The following is a 19,232-nucleotide window of genomic DNA, read 5'->3' as shown; positions in this document are numbered from 1 at the left end:
TGGTACAAATCACATGCTGCCTATTCTAACTTCTGCCTGGAAATAATGTACATTATTTATGCTCATGTTGTACTGTGCAAAGAAAGTCAACACATCACACACAACTTCAAGGATCAGAGAAATTTAATCCTTAAAGTGTCTGGGGAGATTTGGGAAGTTTTGGTGAAAGCACTAATGGCTTTGTTTCATGCTTCTCATCATACAATATTTGGTTCACTGTTCTTTCACACACACATCATCTCACCACTTAAAACTATCCAATTCCCTATCCATTCACCCCATTAAACTCAATATCTTGGATTCATTTCTTAGTGATACATGGCAGTTTCTTCATCAGAGGATGAGGGCTCAACAGCAAAACAAGGATTTCCAGTTAGCAATATATTTGATCTTATTCGTATACAAATAACTTGCTTAGACATCTTAAAATAACTATATTCATTCCAGAAGTGCTTTATTATTGAAATGGTCGGCCACTACAGTTTAAGTAAGGGTTTGGATTAAGTGTTCCCAGAAAATTCTATTCTCGGAAACTTTATACCAAATCCAAGAAGCATGCCCTGTCCTCTCTGGTGACCTCATTATCTTCCCAATATGTGTCTGAGGTGAAGAATGATTTTGTCAATCATTGTCCTGAAGGACCGGTTTAGGCTCTGTGAGAGGATCCCTTTTTATCTTTCAGGTCTTTGATCTTCATGGGGTGCAATTATCAGGCCACTGACTCTTCTGTCATTTTTGTCTTTAGGGAAACACCTGCAAGCTTCCAGTTTCAGATACGTTGTAATTCAGACTTTATTTTACTTCATGATAGAAGTTTAAATTTAGGCATACCACTATTTAATAACTTTTATCAAACCATATTTTCTGTTACACTTTATGCAGGTGATATGAAAAACTATGAGATATTTTATGGTTTGTTTTCATAAGCTACAGAATATAAAAATAAGTAAAATGCTTCATCCCAAACCCCAACACTTTAAAGGAAGCCTAACCATTTATTTTTGAAGGTATGTATGTCTTACTAGTCAAACAAAAGTAACCTGACAGCAAAGGTCACTTTTTGGCAGCACTCAAAAAGCAGAACATATACTGTCCCAATGATAACAGATACTGGGCTACTCATCTAAGAAGCTAAATCATTAGCACAATTTATATAAGTTGTAACCACTTAGTCATCTTAGTCATAATGTATAGGAGACATTTACTATGCAACAAAATATCACCTACTATGCAACAATTCACTTCTATGTATTTACCCAAAAGAAAGGAAAATATATATCCACATAAGGATGTGTACATGAATATTCATAAGAACCTTATTTATAAGAGACCAAAACTGTAAAGGATTGAAGTGTCCATGATCACTTAAATAGATAATTCTGTTGTGTTGTATGTATATAATGGGACACTACACAGTGATCAAGAAGAATGAACTAATGGTACATTCTATGAGATAGTTTTGTAAACATGCAAATACAGAAGAACATATTCTGTGTGATATGACTTATACAAAACAATAAAAAAATTAAACATATATAATGACAGAAAGCAGATCAGTTGTTGCCTGGCTCTAACCTAGAGGAAGAAATTGACTGTAAAGTGGCGTGAGGGGACATTTGTGCATGGTTGAAACATTTTTTTATCTGGATGATAACTGTGGTTCCACAGATATGTGTGTGTGTGTGTATGTATATATATGTGTGTGTGTATATAAATACACACACACACACACACACACACATATATACACATTTAGTAATGCAAATTATACCAAACTGAAGTTGAGAAAGAAAAAACAATGAAAAAATACTAAATATTTTTAAGATTACTAAAAGGAATAGGAATTGTATTAAAGTTATAAGTAAAGCAGTTAGCTGCAATCTAGATGGATGAATGGTTTCCTTTGACTTAAATCAGAAGAGAGAATAGTATACAGTTATAACCAGAACTCAGAAGACCTCAGGTATGAAACTTTGTTAACAGTCTACAAATGTGTTTTTGCCATAATGACTACAAAAATTACTCAGTATTTCCAGTCAGGATAGATCATAGTTCAAATTCTGATAATTACAGTCTAAATACAAATCCTCAACTTACCTGACCTTTTGTGGTCATGAATTATTGACTTGATAATCAAACTTTAAGTCACCAAATTTTGATCCTTACCTTATGGAAATCTACATTTCCAACTGTATAATGACTTATAATTAACAGATGAAATAAAAATTAAATCTGTTAATATTTATAATTTTGTTTTAAAATTAGGAATATATTTAGTATGAAATGATTATAACTTTAAAGGGAACTTGGCAAATTAGATATATGAAAAAGAAATACATATTTTGATTGTAGTTGAAAAAGTATACTTTCTTGGACTACAGTTCAATTGAAAGAACATAAAAGGGTAAAAGTTAATTGGATTATGAAAGTTGTATTGTTACCTGAATGTTTTCTGGGAATGAAAATTATGTCTGGCTGGGGAACTACTTACCTCACCTAGTACTGTAAAGCAGAAACCTACTGATGAAGTCCGAATGGAGGCTATAGTTAGGAATGTTGGCATTGATTAAATTAAGATAGAAATTTGTAGGATTAAAAAAAGAAAAAAGTATAGTATATTTTAAACTTGGGTTTTAAGTAGAGATATGTGAGATAATTTAAGTTTTCTAAAGCACCTCTGAACATTTCTGTAATCTTTCTATATATAAATTAATTAGATTTATTTGATTTAATAAATCTCCCTATGAAATGTATGAGTTGTTAAGTATTTGTGTAGGTAGGCTATTTGGATATAAGATTGCTCATCTAGATATCTATAGTACCAACAAGAAATCTATTAATATAAAATTCTGTATATCGAGTTCCACCTGTTTAAGGGAATTTTACTAAGATTGAAAATCAAACAATTTAAGGATAAGTCTTTATGTTTTATCTATAAGCAACATAAATAAAATTCCCTATGAAAACAATTACTTCTATTTTATATAAAATTATTAGGTTACTATCTAAAATGCCAAGATTTTTGAGATATTAAATGCATTATATGGAAACTAGATTTTAAATGTGCTGCTTTAAAATATGAATATGAATTGAAAATGCAAGTTACTTCTAATACTTCTTTGAGTTCCCAAAGTTTCCCTCAGATGCCAAAGCTGTTATCAATAAAGTGGAGGTCATATTGATGACGGTGTACTATTGTTATTCTGAGACTTATGTGAGTACAGCAGGACAGAGCGAATGAGAAATTTGGAATATTTGAATTCTATCACATTCAATGTTCCTGACCACCATAATTCTCACTGTGGAAGAAAGGAGATAAAAATGTAGTAAAGAAACTTAAGAATGTATTCTTGAATTTGATTTAAATAATCAATATAAAACATTGAATATATGATATATACATACACATATGATAATTCCAATTCAAACACATGCACACATGTACTTTTATCCTCTAAACAGTATCTACTAAACATGACAAAACAATGGAACAATGAGAAGCCAAGTAGCCAACTGTGGTCTTCTAATACCATTTACCACAAAGGGTTTTTGGAGAAATGGCTGACTCCAGAATTGGGGTAGGAAATATTAAAGATGAATCTAGACAAGATACTTCTTTTCATGTAAGGTATCCAGAAAAAATGTACAGTTTGTGTTGAAAGGTCTTTGAAGCCAACTTGAAGAAACTACCACTAGCCAAAGATGGGAAAAATTATGTTTCAATAGTGATAATAATTGTAGTGTATTGAAGCCCATGAAATAATTCAAATCAATGTTTATTATAACACTAAATATTATGTAAAAAAGACATGCTTGCTGTCAGAAGTATATAGGATTCAAATTATTTATCTTAAAGATTGGTCAAAAAAGGAAAGAATCAAGCATTTATGTTGATTTTCCTAGATGAACTAGACAACTACATAATCATAAGGTAAAGAGAAAAAGTGTTTTTGTTTTAGTGCAGGTTGCTGTAACATAACCATAGATTAGGTGGCTTAAACAACAAACATTTATTTTTCATAGTTCTGGAGGCTAGAAGTCTTAAACCAGGGTGCCAGCCTGGTTGCATCCTTGGTAAGGATGGTCTTCCTGGTTTGCAAGTATCTTCTTTTTGTATCCTTACATAGTAGAGCTGGAGGTAGAGAGAGGGAGAGAGATGAGTGCGGGCAGGCAGGAGGGAGAGAGAAGGAGAGAGAGAAAGGAAGAGAGAAGGCAAGGTTTTGCATCTTCTTATAAAAGTACTAATTATATGATGAGGGCTCCACCTTCACGATCTAGTTATCTCCCAAATCCCTTATCTCCAAATACTAACATATTGGAGATTAGGGTTTTAACATATGAATTTTGAGGGAATGTAAACATTCAGTCCATATCAGTATGTTTATTTCATTTCTCAAGTAATATGTGAAACATTTATAGAACCAGAATATCACTTTTGCCAGATCTATTGAATTAATACATATAGACATTACTTACGGCAGTTAGAAGGAAACACACACACACACACACACACACACACACACACACACAACCAGATATATGTTTTTCATAACCTTGCCAAAGACCACAGATCATTTTGCTATGTAGGAAGTGACAGTAAAATTAAATTCATCATTTCCCAGTCTTCATCTTACTTCAACAAACTGTAACAGTTGTCCCAGTCAATCCCTGTTTCTTGAAATTCTTTGTCTCTTGGATTCTGAGAAGCTACACTTGCCAAGTTTTCCCCTTACTACTCTGGTACTCTCTCTCATTCCCTTTCATTGACCCCTCCCAGTCGTCACAACCCTTCAATTTTTGAGGGATCTAAGATTCTGTACTCAGACAATTCTTTTATTTCTTTACTTGCTCCCTTGGGAGTATCATCTATTTTAATGTTTTTAAATGCCATATATTTACTGAGGACTTAGAAAATCACTCATTGCAAACCCCTAACTCATATTTAAGACCAGTATATATAACTAGGTAGATGCATTGTACTTAATGTGTTAAAACTGAGCATTTGATAATTAACAGAAAATTCACTTCTTCCACAGTCTCCTCCATTATCATTAAAGTGAATTCTACTTAAAATTTTTCAGGTGTGGAGACCAAAAATGTCAATTGCATCCTTGATTACTTACTCTGGGGTTTATAAAGCCCTCCGTGTACTGTCCTTTTTGTTACCTTTCTGATCTCAACTTCTGTTACATTTTCTCTAGCTGTGTTTGTTCCTGCCCCACCGGCCTCTTTGATCTTCATCAAATACAGACAGGTAAATTCTAATCTCAGGGCTTACATTGGAGTTAAAGGAAGTAAGAGAGCTATCAGGTTTTTACTTAAGAGTTTTAAATAAATTAATTTCTTTTACATACATAATATCTCTTATCTCTGCTTTATATTTTTCTTCATACTCATGAATACTCAATCCTTTAGATATTTATCTTCCGTTTACTATAATATAAATTCCATTAGGTTAGACATGTTTTGTCTATTCACTGCTGTGGTAGCGTGTGTCCGATTTAAAGTACAAGCTTAGTAAATATTTAAGAAATAAATAATGTGTGAAGACACATATAGTATTCAGTGTAAGAAAAAAAATCCAGGAAAAACATGATTTTATTATTAACTTTGAGCTACTTCCAGAACATGAAAATAGACATGTGCAGTGCATACCTAGATATATAAATATGGAATTCATAGAGATTTTAAATTTAAATAACATATAATTTATTAGATAAAATATTCTATTTAACAGGCTCAAATTAGTTACGAAGAGTGTATAAGTGAATAAATGTAGCCAGACCATGTCCCTATTGAACTTATATTGAGACTTTCTTTCTACTTATGATAAAGTCTTTGTAATAAATGAGATTACCTGGTGAGGAGGATGTATAGTAAAAGAATATCCAAATATCAAAACATGTCCATGGGAAATAGTTTCAGTGAAGTAGAAAAACATAATCCATATTAAAAGAAAAAGTACAAAGAAAAAAGAATCGTAGAAATTTAATTCTCTGAAGTGAAAGAGAAGATTTGAAGAAGAGTGTATTTAACAGTGCCAAATACTGTAGCAGGATTAAGTGGGATGAGGACAAAACCCAGGGACTGAATTTATTGATGAGGAATTCATTAGTAATTGTAGCAAAAGCTCTTTCAACATAGTCATAGAGATAGGGACCAGATTTAATGCATTGGAGAATGAGGGGAAAATAGAGACATTGACGTGAACCATTTCGGTCAATGAGTTTTATCATGAAAGGAAAGAAATAGGACATGACATTGTGGATAAGATCATTTCAAAGGGAGGATTTTCTTTTTTTGTTTTCTTTTTATTTATTTCTTTCACGTAGGAAAGAATAATATGTGAGTTGATTAAGAAAAACACACACACACACACACACACACTGAGGAGGGAGAAACTGAACAGGCAGGAAGAACAGCACTGGAGACCAAATAAGGCCAAGAACAATGTGACAAAGCCTTAGGAAGAAGGTCAGTCTCTCCTCTGAATAGAAGGAATATCAGGTTAAGTAACTCTAAAGAAGAGGAACATGTATATACTGACAGATTGCTTCAAAAAATAATTTATCAAGAAGGGTCTGAAATGGTAAGTCCGCATATCACAAACATACATTTACTTTGTGTTATATTTGTGAATCCTATCTCCTTTGAATACTTTATGGGCTCTAAAAAGTATTGTCATAATTTTAATAAAAATAGTTATTGCTTTTGGGGGAAACAAAGATTAGCATTCTCTAATTTTATATAGTACTCTAAGAAGTCTCACTGGGAGGTTATCACCCTCGATTTCATAATGCCACCAGAGAGCAAGATTATATCAAATGCCATGATACTGCAGAGCACAAAGTAATGAGAATGACCACAATGATGGGAAAAGTTGAATGAACGTGTTAGCACAAGCTGCATGTGGTGATAATCGGAGAAGAGCCCAATGGGGACCCTGCACAATCAGCCTAGATCCAGAGATGTTCTGATCTGAAGAATAAGGTAGGACACATGTTTAAAAACAAAGGGTGGAAATGGCACAGTTTTGGGGTTGACAGAGGTAGAGTAGGCAAATAGGATTTTAGAATTTGGTTGGGCAGAGGACAGAGATCTCTCTTAATATCCTTGAAAGAGGGTACCATTTAGGAAGAACAGTCCTGCTTATGAAGAATCAGGGTTAAGGTCATAAGTGTGCACTGTAGTTGGGAATTTTAAAGACAACACCCGGAGGAGATGCATGATACAAACTGTTATGTCTGAGTTGTACTCCTCCCTCCACTTCTTGGAAACATAGGTTGAAGCCCTAATCCCAAGCACAGTAGAATATCACTGTTTTCAGAGATAGACTTTAAAGAGGTAATTAAGTTACAATGAGGCTGTTAAGATGTGCCCTGATTCAGTATGGTGCTGTCTTTATAAGAAGAGGAAATTTGGATACACAAAGGGACTCCAGTGATGCAAGCACACAAAGGAAAGACCATGTGAGGACACAGTGAGAAGACGGTCATCTACAAGTCAAAGAGAGAGATCTTAGAAGCAACCAAACCTGCCAACACCTGATCTCAGACTCCTGACCTTCTGAATTGTGTGAAAATAAATTTCTGCTGTTTAAGTCACTCAGTCTGTGGTATTCTGTTACATCAGCCCAATCAAACTAAAATACAAACTATTTCCCTAAGTTTTTTGATGAAAAGTCCAGATCTTTTTGTTGATAATGATGGTAATGGGAAAGCAATAATAATTACAAGAATGGTAAAAGGTCATAGAATTAGTAGTAAACTCAACGTTTGTTAATACCTGGTACTGTATGTATGTATGTATATATACATTACATCAACTACTGTTATACTCATTTTATGCACAAAGATTAAATAATTTCCCCAATGCCACAAAGTATTGGCAGAAGCAATGACTATTACTGATTAATTGTTTTCCTGAAAGCTCATATTTTTCAAAAGATGATTTAAGCAGCATACAGATAACTCATTAATAACAGGTAACAGACTGGAAAGAAGAGAAATTGATAACAAATTTGCATGTTTGGAAGGATAAAATCTAAATCAAATAAAAGGACATTTAAGAGCTATTATGCAACATATATGTTCTAGTTTGAAAATACAAGAATCCGACATCTTTTCAGTCTATAGTCTCTAGAGCAGATGCAGATTACATGAAAAGTTAGACTCAGCCAAAATTCTGATTTGCTAACCCAGTATAATGACACTGGAGAAAGACAAGGGAGTTGAGTGTATAAATAAGGGAGTGTTTATAATTACTGACCATGAAATTTAAACTAGTTGACTGCAGACATATAGGAAGTGACAGACACTGAAATGGTGAGGAGGTAAATGAATTGATGGTCAGGAAGGTAAAAGGATTCTCAGGGAGTTAATATGAATGAGCCAGAATGATGAAAGGTAGTGGTCAGGGAGTTGGGCATATAAAGTTGCAATTATCAAGGAGTTGCTATGATTAATACCGATAATTTCTGTGTTATGTATTTGCAAGTATATGACTAAATAAGGCTGAAGTACAAGACATTTGGAAGAAAAAAATTTGAGGTACTAAGAGGCTGGACTTTGGAAGGATCATACACACAAATATTATACTACTAAGTCACCAAGAATTTAGACAGTAGTAGTATTGGAAAGAGTAGATGGATCTAGAAGTTTAAAATAATGAAAAGAAATGGGGAAATACACACGGGTAGATGGATTAATGCAACAACAAGAGTTAGTGATTAATATAATCTTACTTGAGATTTAACACTAGTTGTGTGTTTATTTGTGTGTGTGTCCATGTTTTTCCAGGAGAGAGAGAAAAAGAATGGCCTGAAAAGAGCTGATTGGAGCTGCCACTGTAAAAGGCTTTAGGGGAATTAGTGTCCTCATTAGAACAAGAAGGTAAAGACGAAATAAATGTATGGACAAACATTAAATATATGTGGGACTTTACTGACAATGGATCATAAATTTTAGAATACAGTAGGACTGGGGAGAAATGAGAGAAGGAGAAAGAATGTACAAGGTCTTGTAGTCTATGAGATGAGAGTTGACTTGGACCTTAGGTGTTCTGTATGTCTGCCATAATTGTGCATGAAATTCGTAACGGTACTGATTCCAGTAGATTAAAGGCAGATAGTGTGACAAAGGTTTAAATATGAGGTGATTGGAAGGCATAGGTTTTAGTTGTCACTGAGAAACTGGAAGTACAAATGCATAATGGACAGACTCTATATAAAACGTAGAATTCTACTTCACAACCTGCAGCAACTTCTCCAGGAAACAAATGTCCTTATCTACAATAAATAGCCCAGGAAGCCAGCTTGCTGTATGTCAGACTTATTAGAATTCACACTGCTATCTCAAGTAACAATTCAGAAAGCCAAACAATAACGCTTGTAATAATTGGCCCCAAATGGCCAGCACTCAATGGATAACCAACAGCTTCTCCAATTTTTGTCCCATGGCCACCAGAGAAAACCAAATATCCACCCATAACCAATCATATAGGCTGTTCTGATTCTAGTCTGACTGCCTACAGCTTCCCTATGCCAACAAAGGAGAATCAGGGCATGCATGAAGTCTTCATTTGTTTCTACTATAAAGCTTTCCCACTTTTCTGCCTGCCTTTGTTTGTCTGCTAAAACGCAAGTGATAATGGCTGACTCTGTTCAAGCCTTTGTTTATTTGATTCTAGTAGTTTGGGTGGATGTCTTCAGGGAATCATAGTTTTAATCTCTGGTCCAGTATAACACTGACACATTTTGAGCTCAAGATCTTACTCCATGTATATGTGCACCATCTTATTCCTGGTTGATGGACTTGAGGATTTTCAGGAAGCTGGATAAACTCTCATTTTAGGGTCTTTTCTCCAAATCTTTTTGTCACCTCCTTTGCTAATTCAAATCCTTGCCCAGACATCTTCTCAGGGTCGCCTTTCCTAACTACAAAATTTTATACTATAATCTGTCACTCCCTCCTTCCCCAATGATCATTCCTTATCACTCTTGCCCTGTACTTCTCTCCCTTTAACATATTTATTATATTACTTATTTTTCATATTATTTGTATGACAGCCCTCCCAAGCTAGAAAGTAACATCTTTGAGGGTAAAAGGCAATATTTTAAAATTAATGAGTGGATTCCAAGGGTCTGCAGTAGTGCCTAGCAAAAGGCACTTGATAAATATTGCTTGAATTAAAGAAGCAATGGCAATATTTATGCAGATAAATGTTCTGTGGTCCAAGTCTTCCCAAGCATGAATTCTGTTCTAAGTTCCAGGTCCCATTTTGTTGAAAATTAAAGCCTAAAGTCTTGCTCCGGATTAGTTACTGGAGAAATTAGCAGAAACTAACTTAAGACTAACATTGAGTGAATTTTTAAGTACATGAATACAACCTAAGACACTATCTGGATAGATGTAATGATCACTAAAACCTTCTTCAGCTATTCCTTCTGTTTTTCATCTCTGAAATTTAGAGTAATAATAATGGCATCTCTCCAACTTCCCCATACAAAATGGAAAAGATACTGTTCTCAACTAGCTTTATTTTCCCTGTTTATGCCAACACCCCATCCTTTGATGATTAACATTTTTGTTAATGGTTAATTCACCTCAACGTTGAGAAGTTAATTATAAATTTATCATGTATTACTAAGTTTTTAAGTAAGAGTTTTTTATGTAAATATAAAGCTCTGACAACAAATTTCTCAAGACTATTTTTGCCTAAAACTCTATACATAACTTTAAGCAGGTAGATATTATAGTTTTCTTAAAAGTTGTAACATTTCCTCTCAACACAGTACAGTAAAATATAATAATTGTTTTGGTCTGAATTTTGTGTCCCCAAAATTCATATGTTGAAGCCCTTACCCTCAGTACCTCAAAATATGACTATATTTAGAGATAAGGTCTTTAAAAAGATAATTAAAAGGCCATATGGGAGGGTTCTAATAAAATGTGACTGGTATCTTTATAAGAACAAAAGAATTGGACCCATGGAGAGACACCAGGGATTCATAGGCCCAGTGGAAAATGCATTGAGGACATTGTAAGAAGGCAGTCTTCTACAAGCCAAGAGTGGCCTCAGAAGAAACCAAACCTGCTAACAAATTGGTCTTGGACTTCTAGGTACCAGAATTGTGAAAAAAATAAATGTTTATTCTTTAATCCACTCAACCTATAGTACTTGGTTATAGCAGCCATAGCAAACTAATACAATATTTTTTTCTCAAAAATAGTCAATGTTCAAAGTAATTTATAGAAAAAGCAACTGGTAATTTTCTATTGATAATTGTTGCTGACTCATTCTTTTCTTTTAATAACAGAATGCCACTCCCTTTACTCACACAACATGATCAGCACCTGCAATAGTGGCTGCCATTTTTTGAAGAATAACTATATGCCAAGTGCTGTTTTTAATACACTGTATCTGACTGTTATGGAATGAACTGTTTCCCTTCCAAAATTGAAGGCTCTAACCCCAATGTGATTTTATTTGGAGACAGGGTCTTTAATGAATTAATTAAGGTTATGTGAAATCATAATGATGGGGCTCTAATTAGATTGGACTGGTGTTTGGGATGACAGATCAAGAAGGCACTGTCTGCAGACTGAGAACGTGGTTGAAACCAACCCTATTGGCACATTGACCTTGCACTTTTTAGTCTTCAGAACTGTGAGAATTTAAATTTCTGTTGTTTAAGCTAACCAGCGTGTGGTGTTTTGGTATCATAGCTTAAGCTGACAAATATAGATTTTGGTACCATGGAGTGGGATGCTGCTGTAACAAATATCCCAAAATGTAGAAATAACTTTGGAAATGGGTGATGGGTAGAACTGCAAGAGTTATGAGGTACATGCTAGACAAGTTCAGACTGCCTTGAAGAGACTGTTGGTAGAAATATGGATGGTAAAGATAATGCTGGGAAGGGTTTACAGAGAAAAGAGAAGAACTGAAAAGAAATTATCATCTTAGAGAATATATATATCATAATGAACTGAATGTTCATAGAAATGAGAATATTAAAGGTGCTTCTGGTCTCAGACAGAAATGAGGAGCATATTATTGGAAACTAGAGAAAAGATAATCCCTGTTATAGAAAGGCAAAGTACTTGGCTAAATTGTGTTGTAGTGTTTCACAGAAGGTAGAACTTGTGAATGACTATCTTGAGTATTTAGCAGATTTCTAAGCAACATGTTGAAGGCATGGCCTGATTTCTCCTTACTATTTACAATAAAATACAAAAAGAGAGAGAGAGAGTGAAGGAACTGTTAAGCAAAAAAAACCCACAAATGAAGATCTGGAAAAGTCTCAGCCTATCCACACTGCAGAAAATGAGAAAGCACATTCTGAAGAGAACACCAAAGGCATGGCTGAACAATCACTCCACAGAGAGAGCACACACAGATTTAATCAGCCATCTCAGATGAAACCAAGCATAAAAACAGGGTTATACCAGCAGTGATATTACCTTGGGAAAAAGGGAAGAGATGGAACTAAATGAAGGGAGGCTCGGAATTTTACAAGACAAGTCAATAGAGCTATCTGGTTGTGAATAGGTGTTACCCTTCAAGAAAAGGAAAAAATGACCCTCAAAAGCTGTACCAGAGCTACCACTCTGTCTCAGGTCTGAAGGGCAAGACTGTCTCTTCTCTTGGTTTCAGAGAGTAAGGACACCTTGTTTTCAGGAGACCAGGTTGTCACAGTTGGGGCTGATGCAGTGGGAGCATCAACCAAGAGGGTCCTAGGACAAAGCATCAAGCCAGAGAGAATAATTCTCAGCATTTGCATTCTAATGAAGTTTGTCCTGCCCACAACCCTTTCTTCTTTCCTATTTTTCCCTTTTTGGATGGGAATGTCTATCTTACGCTTTTTCCACAGTAATATTCTCGAAGTATGTAATTTGTCTCATTTTACAAGTTCACAGCTGGAGAGGAATTTTTCCTCAGGATGAATCACACCTGAGTCCTACCCACTACTGATTTAGATACTATTTAGATGATATTTTGGACTTAAAGAGTTGTTATTGAAAGTGATTGAAAGGAAATCTCTGGGCTGTTGGGATGGCGGGGAACGTACTTCACATGTAATAAGTAGATGTATTTTTGAGTTCCAAAGGGTGGAATATTATGGGATGAATTGTATCCCCACAAAATTCACATGTTGAAATTCCAATCCACAGTACCTTAGAATGTAACCATTCTTGGAAATAAGACCTTTAAAGAGGTTGTTAAGTTAAAATGAACTCTTTAAAGTGATGCTCTAATTCAATATGACTAATGTTCTTAGAAGAAGAGACACCCAAGGCATGTATGCACAGAAGAAATACCATTGAAAGAGGAAGAAGACAACAATCTGAAAGCCAAGGAGAGGCCTTAGAGAAACCCACCTCTGCCACCACCTTGATCTTGGATTTCCAGTCTCCAGAAAAAAGAGAAGATAAAATTTTATTGTTTAAGCCACCCAGTTTGTGGTATACTATTACAGCAGCCATAGAAAACTAATACCATTAGTATCAGAACTGTACTTTAGTACACTACCTGAAGTGAAAATATAACAGGTGCAAAAAAAAAAAACACTTCTAAACAAGTAAAGATAATGTGTAATATTGAGATGAATTTAAAAATCTGTTAACCATTCCTACAACAAAATCTGCTCTTAGCAAATTATTTAAATTCCCAATGAAGATTAATTCTGTCTTTCTTAAAAAACAAATTTATCCTTCAGAGTTTAAGCTATTTTAATAGTGTTAAAATAATTATTTATAACTAAAACACAATAACATAGTAAGACAAGTTACTGGAAATAAGAAGCCCAAAACCATATTTTCCAATTTATAATTTTCCAACATATTTTTACTTCCAGTCATATGTTTTTATTTTAAAATATTTGACAAATTACTTTTATTAGAAATTTTCACAGTAATAGTGTCCTTAAAAAAACATTTTTTTATTTAAGATGATCCGTAACATTGGGATTAGTGTATTTCAATATGCCTATAAATTTAATCATATATAGACAGACACATATATATTATATACATACAAATATATATATGTATTACATATATGTGTTTTTAATAGGTCAGGGCATTTGGTCAATATCATCTCTTTAGGTATGTTCTAAGTGTTGAGATTCATTTAACTCCTACACAGAGGATGTTACCAAGATGGCAACATAGTTCATTCCTGATCTGCTCCCCATTAAAAAAATAACTGATAACTATTCATGGACAAGACACCACTGAGAGAATCTTAGGACATGGGAGTGGCTGAAGCACTCCCTATACCACAGAGAGTAAGACAGATTGTATTAGAAGGGTAAGACAAGCAGCTCCATGGTGATCACATGGCCCCTTCCCCAGGGTGACACAGCATTACATAGAGAAATCTTCTCTGAGCCTATGATTCCTCCAGTGAGAAAAGAGCCCTTGGAGGCCATACAGATGCCCAGCATTGTGAGTCATTTTGTGTGGTTCCCTACTCTGGTCTTGCTCCCATGGGAACTGCAGGGAAATCTGTAGATCTTGACCACTGAGAATCTGGTTGTGATGGAGAAGGGGAGAAGGGCTTGCAACAACTAGCACTTAGATCTTAGCAGACCTCATTCCTACCTGCAGATCACAAGCAGTAATCAAAACCAAAGGCTTTGCAGAACCAAGTTAGTGGTGCAGTCTAACCAAGGAAACTGGCAGAGGGCAGGTCTGCCTGATATGGGCTGTCAAACAAGAAGATGCACTGGTTCTGGAGCCCTGTCTGCCCCAGCTGTCTGTACAGGAGAGCTGAGTCTTAACTCCTTCAACTAATAAATGTGGTTCCTGGTTCTTTTTGACCAGAAGGCCTGGAAAGTATACCTGGAAACAGCATAGCCCAGCAACACTCAGGCTGACGGAAGGGTAAACAATGTCGATAACCTCTAGCGCAAAGCCAGTACTGGGCATGCAGGGTCCCCAGAAACACCTAAGCAGGAAAGTTAATGCATGCTGTTGAATGTACCTCCCAGCTCCTACTGATCCAAACATTAATTTGGGAAAATTTGAGAGGTGACTGGAGGAGGTCTTCCCATCCCACCCAGAAGGGGAGCTGAGTCATAGCCTTGCCCAGTTGAGTGTGTAACTCCTGGCCACAGAGACTGGCAGGAATTCCTGGAGACTGCATTGCCCAGCAAGTTTGAGCAGAAAGGTAAAAAGGAATAACAAAGCAAAGTCCACAAAGCAAAGCCAGTGGCTCCGTTCAGGCAGGAATACGGGGCATGGGTCAACTTGAGTCAACACCACAAAGAGCCTCACTGGCCTCAGAGCTGCTTCTAATGCTGGGCCTGGGCAGGAAAATTAATTCATAGCCTTGTTTATCACTGAATACAGCCTTCACCCCACGTGACCAAGGACCCTAAACAGAGTACCCAAGAAGCTGTTGGACTGCATCCAATAGTCCTGCTTACTGTGGCAGTTAAACAGAGAACACAACCTGTGGCTTTCCTCATCTGCAGAGCAACACTGCTGGCCTCACATCTCCAGGGAATTTGGCGCACAATCTCCCCTGATTCAATTACCCTAACAATGAGCTGTGCAGGCTTTAGGTCCTATCCTTCTGCTTCACCAGGGCAGGGAAGATACTTCATAGTCCCGCCTACTGCTGGCTGTAGTACACCCGGTTCTGACCATCTAGTAAGCATGACCAGAAAATCCAGGAAACTGTGGAGCCCATTCTACACTCTCAGCTGGACAGGGAACAAAGCCAGCAGGCCCATCTAACAGTTTTCAGTCAGTGCAACCCTCAACCTTGATCTTACAGTGTGGACTGTTGCCTTTCCCCAAAGTATACCCTGATAACAGACCCCACCTGCCCAAGGACATTACCAGCAGGCACATCCAGAAACCCAAATTGAGCTTACCAGTGAAGAACTGCCTGCTGAAACAAACCTATGAAGTCTGGAAGAGGAGACCACACACTCAAATGGAAAGATAACAATGGAAGGATTCAAGGATCTTGAAAAGTCAGGTAAATATGATGCCATAAATTGACACTAAAGAAATGGACATCTATGAAATGTCAGACAAAGAATTCAGAACAATCCTCTTCAAAAAGTTTAGTAAACTAGAAGAACATACAGAGAGATATTTAACAAAATAAGGAAAGCAATGCATAAACAAAATGTGAAGTTCAACAGAGAGAAACCATCAAAAAACAAATGAACAGAAATCTTAGAGCTGAAAAATACAATAAACAGAAGATTTTAATAAAGAGCTTCAAAAGCATACTTGACCATGCAGAAGAATCAGTGACCAGAAAGATAGGACATTTGAAGTTATACAGTCAGAGGAGCAGAAAGAAAAAAGAATGAAAAAAGAGTGAAGAAAGCCTATGAGACTTATGAGACACAATTGAAAGAAAGAGCATTTACACTAAGGGAATTCCAAAAGCAAAAAAAAAAAGGAACAAAAACTATAGTTAAAGTAATACTGGCTGAAAACTTCCCAAGTCTGGGGAAAGAAACAGACACACATACTCATGAGGCCCAAAGACCCCCAGATAGTTTGAGCCTGAATAGGGCTAGTCCAAGACACATTATAATTAAACTGTCAAAAGGCAAAGACAAAGAAATAATGTTTAGAGCAGCAAGAGAAAAGAGAGAAATAACATACAAGGGAATCCTCATTATACTATTGGTGAATTTCTCAAAAGAGACTTTTCAGGCCAATGGAGAATGTCATGATACAGACAAATGGTTAAAGAAAAAAGCTGTTAAGCAAGAATTCTATACCCAGCAAATCTCTTTCAGAAATGAAGGAGGAATAAAGACTTTCTTGAACAAACAAAAGTTGAGAAGGTTCACCATCACTAGACTTGACTTATAAGAAATAATACAGTTTTTTTAATAGAAATAAAAGGACACTAATTACCACCATAAAAATGTAAGAAGGTAGTGTAAAAGTTGTTGGTAATAGTAAATATATAGTCAAAGTTAATTTCTGTGATACAGTAATGGTGATGAATAATTTACTTTCAAACTCTAGTTTAAAAGTTTAAAAATATAGTAAAAATGACAATAACTGTGATAATCTGTTATTAGTTACATAATATAAAAATATAAAACTGTAACCTAAAATGTGAGGGGAAGGAGGCATGCAAAAGTGTAAAATTTAGAGATTTTATTTAAGTTTTTATCAGCTTAAAGTAGGGTGTTATAAGTTTTTCCCTTGTGGTTACCATGAAGCTTATATAAACATCTTAAGATTATAGCACCCCAAATTTGTAAATATTTATATGCGTCAAATCAGAGCACCAAATATATAAAGCAAAAATTGATAGAGCTAAAGGAGAAGATAACAGTAATTAAGTAATAGTTGGGGACTTTAATGCCCCATTCTCAATAATAAATATATCATCCCCAGACAGAGAGTCAATTAAGAAATGGTAGATTTAAACAGTAATATAGACCAAATGGAACTACAGACAAATAAAAAACATTCTATCTGAAAACAGCAAATGCATATCCCTCTCAGTCACACAGCAGACATTGTCTAGGATAGGGAGCATTGTCTAGGATAGACAATATGTTAGGGCACAAAACAAGTCTTAGCAAATCCATGAATACTGAAATCATCCCAAGTATCTTAACACTGACCACAACTGTATGAAACTAAAAATCAAAAAGGAGGAAAACTGGAAAATTCATGAATATATATGAAATAAAACAACACTCTCCTGAAAAAAAACAATAGATCAAAGAAGAAATTAAAGGTGGAATCAAAAAGTATCTTGAAACGAACAAAAATGAAAACACAACATACCAAAACTTATAGGATGCAGCAAGACAGTTCTAAGTGAGAAATCATAGTAAAAAACAACTATATTAAAAAAAAAAACAAAGATTCCAAATAAACAACCTAACCCTATGCCTTAAAAACCTAGAAAAAGAATAACAAATATCCTAAAGTTAGCAGAAAGAAGGAAATCATAAAGATGTGAGTATAAATAAATGAAATAAAGAATAGGAAAACAAAAGCAACAGTAACCAAGCTGAACTGGTTCTTCGAAAAGATGAATAAAACAAAACCACAATCAAACCACACAGGCGTCTCAGAAAGGCTATCAATAAAATTTCAAGATACAAGACACGCCAGCAAGGATACGGGAAAAAGGGAACACTTGTACACAGTGTTGGTGGGATTGTAAATTGGTACAACCACTATGGAAAATAGTATGGAGGATCTTCAACAATTTAAAAAGAGAACTATCATGTGATCCAGCAGTTGCAGTTCTGGGAACACAGCCAGAGAAAAGAAAATACTATGCTGAAATTATATCCGCACCCCATGTTCACAGCAGCATTATTTACAATTGTCAAGACAAACAAACTTGTGTTTATCAATAGATGAATGGATAAAGAATGGATGTCTACACACACCCATGCGTGTATTTATGAGTACATAGATATATAAAGGAATATTATTCAGCCCTTGAAGGCATTGTGCCAAGTGAAGTAAGTATACAAAGAAAGATAAATACTATATAATACCACTTATTTGTGCGATCTGAAAACCCAAATAAACAAAAAAAACCCAAACTCATAGCAAAAGAGATTATATTTGTGGTTACCAGAGGCAGGAGGTGGTAGGGGTTGGTAGAATTAGAGGAAGGTGGTAAAAAGGTACAAAATAACAGTTATAAGATAAATAAGTACTGGGGATATAACAGACAACTTGATGACTACAGTTAATAATTCTATATGATATACTTGAAATTTGCTATAAGAGTAAATCCTAAAGTTCTCATTACAAGGAGAAAACTAACTATATGATGTGATGGATATTAACTAAACCTATTGTGGTAATTATTTTATGATAAATGTGTGTCAACATTATGCTGTACACCTTAACTTTATAAAGTGCTATATGTCAATTATACCTCAATAAAACAGAAGGCCACATTATTTCATTTTTTTCTGTAACTTTTATAGTCTGCTGGGGTTAATAATATAAAGATTAATGAATGTCAATATGACATTTACACATGAAAACTGTATAGAAGATAAAAAGGAAATGGAAATTTCATGAAATTCATAAATTCACTTTGTGAATAAATTTCACACTGGGAGGACTATTGACATCCTGGTGAACCAACTTTATTTTAATTAAACACAGTAATTCTCCTTAATTTTTTGTGACCATCAAAAATGCCCATACATATTTTCAAATGCCCTTGGTGTAAAGGCCGGGGATATCCAATGACATGGA

The sequence above is a fragment of the Vicugna pacos genome, chromosome 1 (assembly GCF_048564905.1).
Source record: "Vicugna pacos chromosome 1, VicPac4, whole genome shotgun sequence".
Classification (NCBI taxonomy): Eukaryota; Metazoa; Chordata; class Mammalia; order Artiodactyla; family Camelidae; genus Vicugna; species Vicugna pacos.
The sequence above is the reverse complement of the archived record's forward strand: the minus strand, read 5'-3'. Positions refer to the sequence as shown.